The following is a 14333-nucleotide window of genomic DNA, read 5'->3' on the forward strand; positions in this document are numbered from 1 at the left end:
GGACCTGAATACGGTTGGGATTGCTGACTTTGGCAAAGCCACACACATTCCTTCACAGTGGGACTTCTCAGAGTCTTTAGTCTCCATGACGTGTACGGAGTGTGCAGCATTTCCCAAGGTTATGCGACCATGGATGGGATCATTGTCTTGCTTTTCGGTGGAGTGTTTCATAGAGCTAGCAGGCCACAAGTGCACACTCTGGGATAATCAGAAATTAGATCTCGTGTTTGAAAACTTTATGCTAGGTGCCCAGAAGCCAGTCACAAAAGACCACATGCTATATGATTCCATTGATGTGAAATGTCCAGAACTGGCAAATCTGTAGAGATAGACAGCAAATGTGCATTTCTCAGGGGACAGGGGTGCGGGTGGTGGGGAGTGAGGTGTGACTGCTAATGGGAGGTTTCTCTTAAGGTGAATGTTCTAAAGTTAGACTATGGTGATGATTCCATAATCCCATAAATAAGACTTAAAAACCATGGAGTTCTACACTTTAAAATGGCATGGAACTTTATGGTATGTAAATTAGATGTCAACCAAGCTGTTAAATTTTTTTTACAAAGATACTATAGAGATCATTTCACTCTTGCCAATTAAAGTAGTTCTTTGTTTCTCTTCTTTCCTCCTTTTCCCCTCTCCAAACTTTTGTTGGTCTGCTGCACCAGCTCAGACCCTCCCGTTATTTTCTAATAGACTAATTTTTATTAAGAGGGAATATATGTGCACAGTTTAAGAATTACAGTGAGTTCTGAAACATACCTGCTGTCAACAGTTTCTTATGGGTCTCCTTAGAAATTGTTTACACATTCATAGCCTGTGTCCATATGGTGCCTATATTTTTACACAAATTGGATCACACTCTATTCTGCATTTTGTTTGTCTCATTTAGTGGTGCATTTTGGAGATCTTTTTATGTTTGCACATATAGGCCAATTACATCTATTAAACAGCAGCATAGTATTCATTGAATATTTATACCATATTTATATAATCAGTTCCCTATTAAGGGATATTTAAGTTGTCTCCAGATATGGGTGACTTTTATTTACGTTTTGCTATTAGAAACTATACGACAATAAACATTTTTGTGTGTTGATGCAGGATAATTACTAGGAAGTATTCATTCGTATGGCTTTGGATATTGACAAATGTGACCAAGTTGCCCTACAAAATAGTACTCCATATACAATCCAGTCCTCTGGGAATGTAAGCATCAGTATGTATTTTTACAGCTGTCATGTTTCATCCTCTCTCAGCCCATAGCTCTGACCACACTGAAGTACTGCTCAGGCTGAAGGCCTGTACTAACACTGTAATGACCTATTTTCTTCTGAGCGCTCTACCCTCTTCATAGGAATATGCTTGCTCTCTGGTCTCTGAAGTTCTCTTTGACAGGCAGGCCTCCAAGACCTATACTAGAGATTCAGTCAGTACACAAATGACCTATTATTATCTTGCCCAAGAAAGAGCCATGTCAGCTCACGTTCTGACCTTATGATTCTCTGACAGATAATCCTAATTCTCTCTTTATATTCCTGCTTAACCTTGAGAAAAGTCACAGCTTTGGCCTTCTCCTGTGCCTGCATGGACTTAACTGGCTGGCGGGGATGGTGGCGGCAGAAGGTGGTGTTAGCCCTGAGTGAGGGTTTGAGTATGTGAGTGTGTGGAGGGGTGGGGGAAGGCCATGGAGGTGGGCAGATGCTGAATAGCGATTTTTCAGTTTGCAGGGAGCCAGTAAAAATATGACTAGAATAATGTTGTGAACGTTCTTAATTTTCTTGAAGAAGCTTACTACAACAGAAAAAGGTGTGGTCTCAGCTGTGATGTAGGGCAGCCACTCTTAAGAAGGGACCGAATAGAAATGGAAAATTGACATCTACCTGAGGCCAACCTCACTCACACTGCCAGGCCACACCCGGTCCTACGATACTGTGCTGCTGGCCCAGACGGCAGCTCCTTTCATTATGTTGCTTCTTTCAGGGTCAGGTCCCCAGCCTGTGCTGGAATAGAGTTGTGATACTTTGTTAATGTAAGTGGGCCAGAAGTGACAACAGATGAAGAGAAAATACTCCCTGTTTTCAAGCTTTTGATCAGATTGAGGTCTGGCCTGCATTCTAGAAAATGCAGGTTTGTGGCTCAGCTGTGAACTGAGTCTGGAATGGGGCAGTTTGTGAGTAGCAGGTAGAAGGAGCACTGAATTTTTCTGGACGTGTACTTCCTCAGCTATAAAATGAAGGTGTTGGTTTATCACTATTTGCATTTGTGCAGCAGGGCAGAGAAACTGAGCTTGCAGGAGGCCTCACCTCACCCAGGGCAGGGCTGGCTGCTTCTCAGTCGCAGCTGATTGCCACCATGCAGGGGGAGGGTGAAACTCCTGCAGGTCACACACGAGAACAGGTCTGCAGGCCTGTTGGGGAGGCTTCCCTGTCTGCTGGCAGCGGCTCTGACACTGTGCTGTTCTGAAAGGTATGCACTGAGAGTCACCGTGGCTACCCCGGGGCTAAGTATTCACCAGACTTGCACACTGCCGAGCACTTAATAAGAATTAGCTTTTTTACTTCTCAGAACAACCCAATAAAGCAGAGACTGAAACTACCCCATTTTTCAGAGCAGAAAGATAAAATAGAAAAGCGTTTTAAGGACCACTGTTTGGGTCATGGTCTTAGTGTATTCATATTTCTGCTTTAAAAATTACAAAAGAAAGTATCTGAGGAAAAATTAAATTGTATCTGGTAGGGTATCTCCCCCATGATGAGAGGAGACAGAATTGGGGGATTTGAAGCAGCCCTAAGAATATAATACTGTGCCACTGAACTACAAAAATCCTGCCTGATTTGTAAATTTGTGTTTCCATGGTAACATGAGTGTGTAGTTAAATAATCCTCACTTGTAGAGGACTCAATTCCAGCAACTCTTCCTAAACCTTCATCCTATTCTAATCCCACAGCTGTTGCCATGGAAATGATCAGATAAGATTCAGTCCTAGAGGCAGATGGGCCTATGAAAGCTAAGACCTGGCCTACATATAGCATCTGAAATACGAGGTTTTGTTTTGATTTTTCCCCCTCAATCTTTGAATCACAGAAAGCAACTGCCTCTCATGGGAGGTTAATATAGCATGTTGTTGTGAAAAATCAGTCCTGCTGTTTCGGCATCTGGAAAAATGAGGCAAAGTTGATTCCAAAATCCTGCTGCAGAATGGAGAAATTAGGAATGCTTTCCTCCAACTCATGTGGGAGAGTTGCTCTAAAAGGCAGTCATGTTGGGGTTCTTAGGAGTGTCCACATCCCATACGAGGAGGGTCCCACCAGGCAGGTCCCTTCATTGTCCTTTTTCATGGTGATGGGAGTTCATAGCATGCCTCCAGGGTTCTGATTGTGTCAGCAATGTCTTTTAAAAAAAGGAGTGACAGAATTTTTCAATGCCTTTGTCTACATCCTTTTATCATGCACATTCTTGAAAACAGATTGTTTGGGAAGACATATTTAAATCATTTTTTTCCTAAGCAACACCCCGGTGAAGTTGTGCTTTATTTAAAACAAGTCATACCATGTCTCTTTACCTTGAACAGTATGATTATATTTGTTGTGATGTCTTTACCAGATACTTCACTTGTGGGTGGTAAAGCCAGTCCCAAAGCAGTTGTGCCTTTCAGTGAGTCTAATCTGCTGGACTCTGAGCCTCAGTATGTCACATGCACATAAAAGAAACCTCAGAGGAACATTTACTGAACCTCAGGAATGGAAGGGAACCTACAGGATCTCAGGCAGTTCCATTACTGTGAGCAGTTTGCAGAGGAAGGACCTAAGATTGAGGCTGCCAATGCATTATAGTGTAGGACTCACACATTTTCCTTTGGAGCCTTTCCCACGCTGCCCCCACCAGTTTAACAGAGGATTCAAGTCACTGCTATTTATTTTCCTTTTTTTTTTTAAAAAAAAGATTGTATTTATTTTAGAGAGGGAAATGGGAGAGAAACCTCAATATGTGAGAGAGAAGCATTGATCAGTTGCCTCTCACACACACCCCTACTGGACCAGCCTGTAACCCAGGCATGTGCCGTGACCAGGAATCGAACCAGCAACCTTTTGCTTTGCAGTACAAAGCCCACCCACTGAGCCATACCATTTGGGCTATTTTCTTTTTTCTTTTCCTGGGCAGCTCTAGCTGAATTCCTGTTATTTCGTTCTCATTGATTATCCTCCTTTAGAAGCTTTACATTCTTTCATAAATTTGCATTGTTTCATAAATTTTCACTTACATATAATTTGTTCAATACACACCAGCGGTACATACAGATTAGTTGTGGGGACTTTTGTGGCCCTGGACAGTGCCGTGGGCCAGAGCTCTTTGTTTCCTTTGTACCTTTCTAGTTTTCATTTTATTTGTCCTCTGAAGTGCAGAAATGACTGTCTGGAAAGCACCCAGAGCTTCAAGCAGTCGTGGAGATTTTTGCCTTGAGCCCCACAGAGTTGTACGTGAGACTGGCTTCAGGAGGGACAGATCTAGGGCCAAGGCTGCTACCATGTGTGTTTCAGAGTCCAGGTGCTCTGAGTCGGGTTCTAACTAGTCATTTAAGTGGCTGAGCTGTAGCAGTGACAGGCTCTCCATCTTGTCTACCAATTATACCTTCCAGGCAAAGGGTAGTTATTTATAACCACTTTGTTCCAAATAAATTGCCAGTGTGGCCAAAGCCTCTGTAGCTGCTCACGTACTGTTTTTCCAGAGCTTCGGCCCCTACTACATCCAAGGCCCCTTCCCTCTGCCCTTTGCCCCCTGGTTGCAGTGCCTCTCAGTTATCGCTGTGGTGGAACCTCTTCCCAGTACCAAGTAGGTGTGGCTTTGCCACCTGTGTCTGTGTCATTTTAACATAGCCCTATCTAGGCCAACCACAATTAGATGTTCAAATCCATCCTTTTTAACCTTATTATGGAATTTCTCAAAGTGCTGTCATTGTCCCAGAGACACTATAAAACCCTTGTCATATTTCTGGAACTCCTTTTGAACCGTTGGGACCAGCCTGCCACTGAGATCTCCCCTTCTTCTTTTTTTTTTTTTTTTTTACAGTGTGATTGCAGTCTAGATGGGACTCAGAATCACAGGGGTCTTTAAAAAGTCAGCTAAAAATTTTTGTTCTTTTTAATTTCACTCTTTGAAACCTTGTGTCACTTAGGAGAATCTGGAGGCTTCTCTATACTCACACATGTTCATTAAAAATTGAAGAAAATTTAGCTTGGATTTATTTCTTTTGCCCTCTCTACTAACCCACATTCCCAGCTGTCCCTTTATTCAAACATGTATGGAACACCTCCTGAATGCTAGGCTCTATCCTGTATTCTGGAGGCATAGAGAGAAGGGTGGGGGGTAGGGGAGGCTGTTTATACCCCGAGGCTGTCCCATTACACAAAATACAGTGAGAGTGTGCCCCCTGGAGTTGTGCAAATGCAAGGACCACCTGCCCTCCAGGACCTTAGTACCGAGGCTGGTGCTGCCCAATACTCAGGCACTGCCCACCTGTGGATACTGAGCACTTAAAATGCAACCAAGAGGCTGAATTTGCAGTTGTCTTGAAATTTTGATGAAATTTCATAGAAAACTAATACTGGAATACTTTTAAGTATGGCTGGAACAGCTTGAGAAAGTGAGTCAACTTTTTGAACTGTTATGAAATGTAAGTAGAGATCGAGTATTTCTGGTTAAAATTTAGCACCCAAATTGAGATGTGCTAGTGGTGTAAAGTATACATTGGATTTCTAAGACTTCACATGAAAAAAGAATGAATGATGTCCCATTAGTGATGTATATATGTTGAAATGATAATACTTTGGATATATTGTTAAATATATTCAAATATTGCAAAAATATGTTCTTCAATTACCTGGAGTTTTATTTTTACTCTTTTAAATGTAGCTATTAGATAATTTTAAATTATATCTGTGGCACATGCTATATTGTTACTATAGTCTTCTAGCAGAAGAAATAGATAAGGAAATAGAAAATGAACATTTTGTGTGGTAAGGGTGAGATAGAGAAGTAAGGGACAAGTAGGTAGGGTATCTCATACACGGGTGTATAGGAGTTCATAGGCCTAAGAAAACTAGAAGGTAAAGGGTATTCCCCTCAGACAGTTTGACATGTACAATGACATGGAAGCACATGGGACCAGTGATGAATACAGCGTGAGAAACTGAAGGACCCTGTGTACCACACTAAGAGACCTGAGATTTATCCTAAAGACTATGAGGAACCACTGAGATCTTTTAATGAAAGAAATGTCATGATCAGAGCTGCATTTAGAACCATCTCCTCCGTGGCTGTGTGGCGCATGGATGGAAGCAGGTAACCCAGGAGATGCTCCTGCGCATGCGGGGGAGCAAGACAGAAAAGGAGAGGTTTTGAGTGAAGGAGAGAATGGGAGTTTCCTCTACTGTAGAAATAATGAAGTGGGTCATAAATAGGGATTTCTAGAAAAAGAAAGAATTTTATATTTATGTTCATGTTGCTTCCTTTTCAGAAAAGATTCCTAGTTCTTCTTAGAAAGTACAGACCAAACCTGTGAAAACAAACACATCTATTCAGGAAGACAAGTAACAGCCAGAAAACCCTGAAAATAAGAGTTTCTGACAAACCAAATCAATTAATTTATACCCTGTGGCATGAAAAATGCAATTACAAAAAGAAGGGGAAAAACTGGCCATGTTGTGAAGACAGATTTTCCATGATTACTTCCAATCTTGACATTATTCGGATCTTGTTTATTCAACTGCTGAGTGTGGGCAGGCCTCACTTTCATGTCTTTGGCCTTGGGACCCTTCAGACAAATGGCTTTGAATAGAAATATTTTAGTTTTTCCTTGGGACTCTCTCATTATATTTGGACTTCATTATTAGTTCTAACCTCATTTCATTACTAATTTACATTTACTTTTGTACTGGGAGGTCAGAGGGTTTTTTTTTTTTAATAAGGAAATGTGAGTTGCTATATTTCTGTTTTTCCATTAAGCTCCTACCACTTGGGAATTAGGTGTCATTCTCTATCTCCCAAGAAGGACTGAATAAATCAGAATTTAAAATGTGCAATCGCCTCAGGCTTTGTAGAGGAATAATGTTCTGGAAGCAAAGAATAGAAATATGGATTTATAAGTATCACAGGGAATGCCCTGGGTTTAATCAACAAAATGGTAACTAGTTATAGGGCAGCTTCTTGCACAGGTTTGGGAGAAGTGGAGAGGCTGGGTTTCTAGTCCAGTGCGTCTGGCCTCGGTGCCAAGTGGGCCATTCACTTCATTGCCCCCGGCTTGCGCCTCCTGGTGTGTGAAATTAAAATAATAATATCCTCCTTCCACACCCCAGGGGTGCTGTTGGGAAAATGAAATAGACTCTCTTCTATAAAACCAATTGAAAGGTAGACACTTTCCTCTGGGTGTCACTACAAGTGGCAGATATTGGAGGATAGCAGTTATGATTATGGTGGTTGTCACTGTTTAATCTCGCCAAGTGCAGCAATACGTCAGCACATGGCCTATTGCAGGAGCTCAGTAAACATGTCTGGGTGGAGCCAGTGTTCCTCAGGGAGGTCTTTTCATCCCTTTGTTCTGGGGGCTCTTCCCTTCCACCACCACACACTTGTTCCTTTCATTATTTGTAAAGCCACCTTCCTTTATTTCCAGTTTACCCTCTGACTTTTCAGGACTGGCTTTCTATGTTAATGTATCTCCCAGCACCTGACTCTAGAACCTCACTTATGAGTCCGGTTTGGTCTCATCTGTGCTTTTCTCTTTGCCTGAACTTGGTTTCGCATTCCTCCCAGTTAGAGGTCTACGAAACTGGTGCCCCTCTTTAACATACCTGCAAATAACTGAACATTTCAGTTCTCACTTAAACACATCTGCTGCTTTCTCCCACTTTCCCTCCTCCTATCAGCAAATCCTCTTTCTCTCATCCTCTCTTTTTTCTCTTCTAGATAATCCAACTTTGGCATCCCTGTAATCTTTCTCATCATGTGGTTTCCGTTTTGGTTAAACCCATTATTTTGGCACAGTTTGCTGCCTCCTTCCTTCCTTTTCTTCAAAAACTCAGCTCTTATTTAATACTAGGTTTCACATTGATTGTTTCCCTCTGGGTCACAGCCATTGTTGATGCTATAATGTTTGATGATCACAGAGTGTTTGGTCTCTAAGAAGTTGTACAGTACAGTGCATTTTGGAAAGGGCAAGTGAGGAACAACAGGCCACCATTTTAAAGCACAATTGGCGTTTCCATAGGAAACTCAAATGGCGTCACTGTCTATTCTCTGAAGCACTAATTAGCTCTCTCTCTCTCACTAGACAGACTGTATTTCAGGAATTTATGTTCTTTCATATCTTTTTTTTCTAGTTACTCACTGCTGTGTTCAGTGTGATAGTTACTCAACCAGCCAGAGGAGAAAAGGAGGTGATGAGGAGGATAGTTGTAACAGCAACAACCGCTTTTCTAGAGGCTTCACTGGATAAACCAGGTACTCTTCTTCTTCTTCTTTTTTTTTTTTTGGCCTTTTTAAAAATTTTATTTAACTATTTTTCAAGTACAGTTTTCTGTCTATTACTCCCATCCCAACCCACCCCCTGTGCTCCCCCCTCCCCATTTCCACCCTTCTCAGTTGTTGTCCATGTATCCTTTATATTTGTTCCTCTAAATCTCTCCCCTATTTCCCCTGAAATTCCCTCCCCTCTCCCCTCTGGTCACTGTCCCCCTATTCTCTATTTCAGTGTCTTTGGTTATATTTTGCTTGCTTGTTTGTTTTGTTGTTTAGCTTCCTGTTAAAGGTGAGATCATATGGTATTTGTCCTTCAACACCTGGCTTATTTCACTCAGCATAATGCTTTCTAGTTCCATCCATGTTGTTGCAAAAGGTAGGAGCTCCTTCTTTCTTTCTGCTGCATAGAATTCTAATGTGTATATGTACCATAGTTTTTTGATCCAGTCATTTACTGACGGGCACCTAGGTTGCTTCCAACTCTTGGCTATTGTAAATTGTGCTGCTATGAACATTGGGGTGCATAGGTTCTTTGGGATTGGTGTTTTAGGGTTCTTAGGATATAATCCCAACAGTGGAATTGCTGGGTCAAAAGGCAGGTCCAGGCACTCTTCTAAACACTTTATATGTATTAACTCATTTTATGCTCCCAAGAATACTGTTGTGGGCATAACTAATATCCCGATATAAAGAAGGACATAAAAGGCATATTAAATTCATAGCTGTGTTGGCAAGAAATTGGGCTGCCCGTGTGAGTGGGCTTGTGCCCCCTATGGCACACCATGGTGAGGGTGTTGCTCACCAGGGTGTGGCGATGGCGATTGGGGCCAATACAGGAGCAGCTGCGAGGACAGAGGCAAACACGTTGGTGGACAAGAACTGCTAATGGAGAGGGATGAAGCTTGGTTTGTGGCCCATTGCGTGGCAATCGAAGTTCGGAGTTTCCTGCCAGAAAGTATGCGCCCTCATAGTGGGACAGCCATGCTTTCCCGTGGAAGTACAGCTGTCCTAACCATGTGGGCAGCACTGATACCGCCCATCTCGAGCTGCGGGCCAGAGGGCCACCAGGTTGGGATTTCTTGTCGTGGTTCCACAGTCCACAGTCCACAGTCCCTGGATCTGGGGTACTGACTCTTGTGATTTTTCTACCTGAAATTCCTTTCTGTCTCCATGGGCCACTTCAGATTGGTAAGTAGGGAATGGAAGGCAGAAAAGGAGCCGATTTTCACAATGGAATGTATAAATACACACCTTGGGGCTAAACCACCCTCAACAGTGTTCAAAAACACTGCAAGTCATGAACTGAAGAAGGCTTTCTGTAGGAAACTCACTGCCATCCCTCAAACCTTTCCACACTTCTCAGGAGTGGTTTCCTATCCATGCACATGCTGACACCCTTCTGGGAGCCTTTCCCATTCTGGTCTAACTGGTGAACCTCTATTCATCCGTCACCTCTTAGGAAAGTCGCCCTTTACTCCCCTGCGTAGTCTGAAATGCCCCTTCCTCTATATCCCGGGGCACTTGTGCTTCCTCATCGCAGCAGTTGCCCAGTTGCATGATTATCCTCAGTCTGTTGCGTGGCTGTCACTATTCCCAGGACACCAACCCTATTGTACAGAATCGGTAATACGGACCCCTGGTATTCAGAGCAAATGCATCACCCCCTCTCTGCATGTTTTATTCCTGATTTCACACAGCCTATTTGACTGAAAATTTAATCTTCAATTCAGAAAACAAGGAAGGTGTCACCTCTCCCCAACTTTTCTGACCCAAGCCCTTGCAAATGAAAGAATCTATACCAAGTGCTTGATTCCCCCCAGCTAATACCAAAGGTAAATGTTCGTGGGATGCTTCCATGTGCAAGGATGTGTTAAGTTCTCAGTGTATAGTGGTCAGTACTACCCATCGTTTATCACGTGCCCTCCCCTTTTACTCTCACAGCTACACTGAGATGCAGGTTTCATTTTCATACTTTTTACCAGACAGGAAACTAACTTTCATTGAAGGTTAAGTGCCCCCAAAATGCCCCACAGCTAGGACGCGGCTGAGCTGGGTTCAGACTCCAGCATTGCCCATCGCTGACATGCTACTTCATAATGGCACTACCCTGTGTGGAGGAGTGATGATGGACAGAGTCCCCAGGCACACATTATGGGAATCACACTTAACTACGGTGGGGCCTTATTATGCATGTTCATCTTCTTTGTGCTTTTTAATTAAAAAGGAGGGAGTCATGATCTTTTTGCTCTCTAACTTCTGTTTTCTCTGAGTGGAAAGCATAGGACCCCCAATGAGAACCTTTACATAATAGAGCTCATTGTGTTGCAATCAGCTGTTTAAGTACAGAGTTCTCCAAGGTCCCTCTTTTCTAGAGAGATTTAATTAACACACAGCCACTAATCACTTACCCATACTTGGTCTTGATTACTGAGAATATGTGAACACACTTAGTCACCTAAAAATCTAAAAGTGCTCACTCCTACTGTAGCAGGGTTTAATGCATCAATAACAATATTTTAATTGAACTTATTGGGGTGACATTGGTTAATAAAATTATAGGTTTCAGGTGTACAGTCCTATAACACATCATCTGTATACTGCACTGTGTGTTCACCACCACAAGTCCAGTCTCCTTTTATGACTATTTATCCCCCTTTACCCTCTTCTACCTCCCCCACCCCACTTTCCCTCTAGCAATCACCATGCTAATGATAACAGTAATAATACTACTATTTGATATCAGTTGGGTATTTACTAAGTACCAGGTACTCTGCTAAGTGATTTTTATTTAATCCTCACAAGGACTTTAATTTGAAGCAGGGGTGGTTCTCTTTCTCTCCACCTTGCCCATGGGTAGCCCAAGGTGAAGGTTAGGGTGAAAGTGAAAGAGCTGACATTTGAACACAAGTGTATGTAACCCCAAGGCCTGAATACTGGATCCTGATGGTGTCCATGTCTTAGCTGATGGGAATAATAAACCATTTCCTTTTAGATTGTACCAGGACAGTTCTTTACTCAATAGTAGAGCTCATAGTCATGAAATCTAAGAAACTGAAAAAAGACCATTAGCTGAAGTTACAGACCATTTGACTGTAGCTAAGGAAACCTTCTCAAGACCCTTGAGTTTGGATAAGTAGCAGTTCAGCCCAAAGCAAATAGCATTCTTCTCACCGGGTGCCCCTATGACTGAGACCTGAACAAGGCAGCCTTCTGATGGTCTCTGATGTCCAAGTTCAAACCCAGCTGAGTAATACGACTTACCATCTCTTCTAGCTGAGACTGCTTCGTCCCTGCGCAGACCCTTCAGAACCAGTGCTCAGGTGGGGTGGGAGGCGGGAATCAGACAAGGAACTTGGAATTAGAAGACTGACATTTGTTAGCGTAATCAGGCCTCTGTCTCTCTCTGCAGCCTTCCCTTGGCCCCCCTTCTTTCTGTTGTTATGCTTGCGACTTCACAAGCTGTTTCTTCTACCTAGCATATTTGTTCATATTCATGTTCATCAAATCCTCTTCTGCAGCTTCTGAGACCCTTCAGTATTAGCTTTAAAGCTCCTTTTTCATGGAAACTTCTGCTGACTCCCAGAAGAGGTCACACCTCAGCTTCCCTTATGCCAGGGAACCCTCTTTGTGTCTCATAGCCTTGAATATTTATTTGTATAATTGTGGATTCAATATCTATTGTCACTGCCTGATTGCAAGTTCTACATCTTATTCTTTGTTCTGTCTGTAGCTTAGTACAATGCCTGACATATAATGACCATGTATAAATAGTGGCTGTATTAGTTGTCTGTGACTTTCTTAACAATGTACCAGGAACTGGATGGCTTAAAACAAGAAGTTTGTCATCTCACCGTGCTGGGGGCTAGAAGTCTGAGATCGAGCAGGGTACATTCCCTCTGACGGCTCCAGGAGAGAATCCTCCCTTGTGGTGCACTGCTGGGGGGACGGCAGTGACCCTCAGAGGTGCAGGGGGTAACAGAAGGGGCTTTTGGGTGAGGCAGACCTGAGTTTGGGCCCTGGGTCTGTGGCTCACTCTAACTGTAGGGTTTAGTCTGGGTCTTAGTAGCCTCCTCTATTGGGTGAGCCACCCAACCTTCCTCAGTTTCCCTGCTGTGAGATGAAGATGATGCGCGTGGTGCTAACTAAATCTGCCATTGTACATAAAGGACCTGGCAAATTGCCTGCTACCTGATAAGTACTAATGTGTTAGCTATTATCATGGTTATTACACTTTTGTATGTATATGAAAAGTCCTGTTTTATAAAGGGCAAGAAAGTACAGCAAAACTCAGAAAACAAGGCAGCTTAATTTGTGTTGGCATTCCAAGAATTTTTTAGGGAATAGAGAGGTTACCCAGTGTGTTAATCTCAGTTGACCTTTTGTGCCTTCTTTAATCAGCTTAAAGTACTTTTGATTAAAGTACTTTTTATTTTTTGCATAATGTTTTTGATGAATATTTTCCCCCAGTTAGTTTTGAAAAGACAAACACAAGGCAAAATGGTTATTTCTTGTTTTTGCAACACTTTACTTCAGAGGGACAACTGGGGGGAAGCCCAATAAGGGTGTTGAGCTAGGTATTGTTGGACTCAGACTTGTTTATGCTTCCTTCTGCCCCATATGGGGGGCCATGGAGGCGTGCCTCTCAGATCTCCAAGGGAACCTGGTGGGCAGCTCCTCATCCCCCTCCCCACCCTTTGTGTCCTTCACTTGTGTGCCAGGAGCACATTTCCCCCACGTGGCTGACGGCCGATGACCAGGCACAGCAGGGGTCCTAGTGCCTGGCCATTCTGGCCACCAATGTGGATTCCTTTAATGGGCAACTATTGCTGAGGGTTCCCATTGTCCTGGCCAAGTGAGACAACACACTTACCAGGCCAGTAACTCAAGAAGAGAGGGTTATAAAGAATTAGAGGATTAGTTTGTGTTGGTGGCTCCTTACAAGGTTTTTCAAGAAAAATGGAGCTCCAGTGAGGTTTACCCAGTGTGCAAGCAAAGACAAGAGAAGAGAGAGAGAGAATCTGGGGATTAAGGCCTTCGCTGTGCTAGAAGAGGCAGCTGTTTCTGTACTTGGCTTCCTTGAGCCAGTCCTCGACGTAGTCCTTATTCACATGTTCAAAGGTGTCTCTACCTGAAAGATAAATTGTATGGTCATTCTATTTATGCCCCAAATAGCTGGAGAGAGGACCGGGGTTTGAAACCTTCTTCAAAGACCTGTTAAGATCTCCTAGTCAAATATTCAGTCAAACAAAGGTATCTATGTATCACTGCCTAAGGGTCCAATTGAAACTGGTGCCTTTTAACCCAACTTATATTATTTCAAAAGGCTTCACTGTGTGTAGTGGTGAAAATGAGGAAGAGGGGTGAATACAACAGAAAATGCAGGCTTGATATATTATCTAGGAAAGAACTTGTGTGTAGTTTCTAGCATGGGAAACTCACTAGAAGCAAATTCAGTTATATTGCCAAAGGAATGATAACATTGCTCTGCAAAAGTCTATAACTTCCTGGTCTGTTAGCAAAGCCCACACCCCGGGATCCTCATACCCACAGTGGGCTGTAGAAGTTGTGCCCCAGGAATGGTTGTGATGCAGTGCTCTCAGGGAGGGGGAGCAATGCGTGGAAAAGCTATTCCCCGAGTGACAGTGTGGACCAGAACTGCCCCACTGACGTGGGCAGTTCACCTGGAAACAGGTATGAAAGAGAGAAATAAACCATGTTCTTTAAGCCACTGTATGGTTAGGTCTTTTGCCCGTTACAGCTTAGGTCTGTATACTAACTGATAGAAATGTTTGCAGCTTTTCATATACCTGTTCGTTCAT

General features: G+C 43.0%; 1 long non-coding RNA gene across 1 annotated transcript in view; it reads right to left on the reverse strand.

Annotated features, from left to right (window-relative positions):
- Positions 1-13011: 13011 nt before the first annotated feature.
- Positions 13012-14333, reverse strand: part of LOC118992000 (uncharacterized) — a 36854-nt gene continuing 35532 nt past the window's right edge. Inside the window, exon 3 of the long non-coding RNA XR_005067519.1 lies at positions 13012-13642. This is a non-coding gene — a long non-coding RNA (uncharacterized LOC118992000). The remainder of the gene's footprint in view (positions 13643-14333) is intronic.

The sequence above is a fragment of the Sturnira hondurensis genome, unplaced genomic scaffold, assembly GCF_014824575.4.
Source record: "Sturnira hondurensis isolate 20B ecotype Veracruz unplaced genomic scaffold, ASM1482457v3 Scaffold0007865, whole genome shotgun sequence".
In the NCBI taxonomy this organism is placed as follows: domain Eukaryota; kingdom Metazoa; phylum Chordata; class Mammalia; order Chiroptera; family Phyllostomidae; genus Sturnira; species Sturnira hondurensis.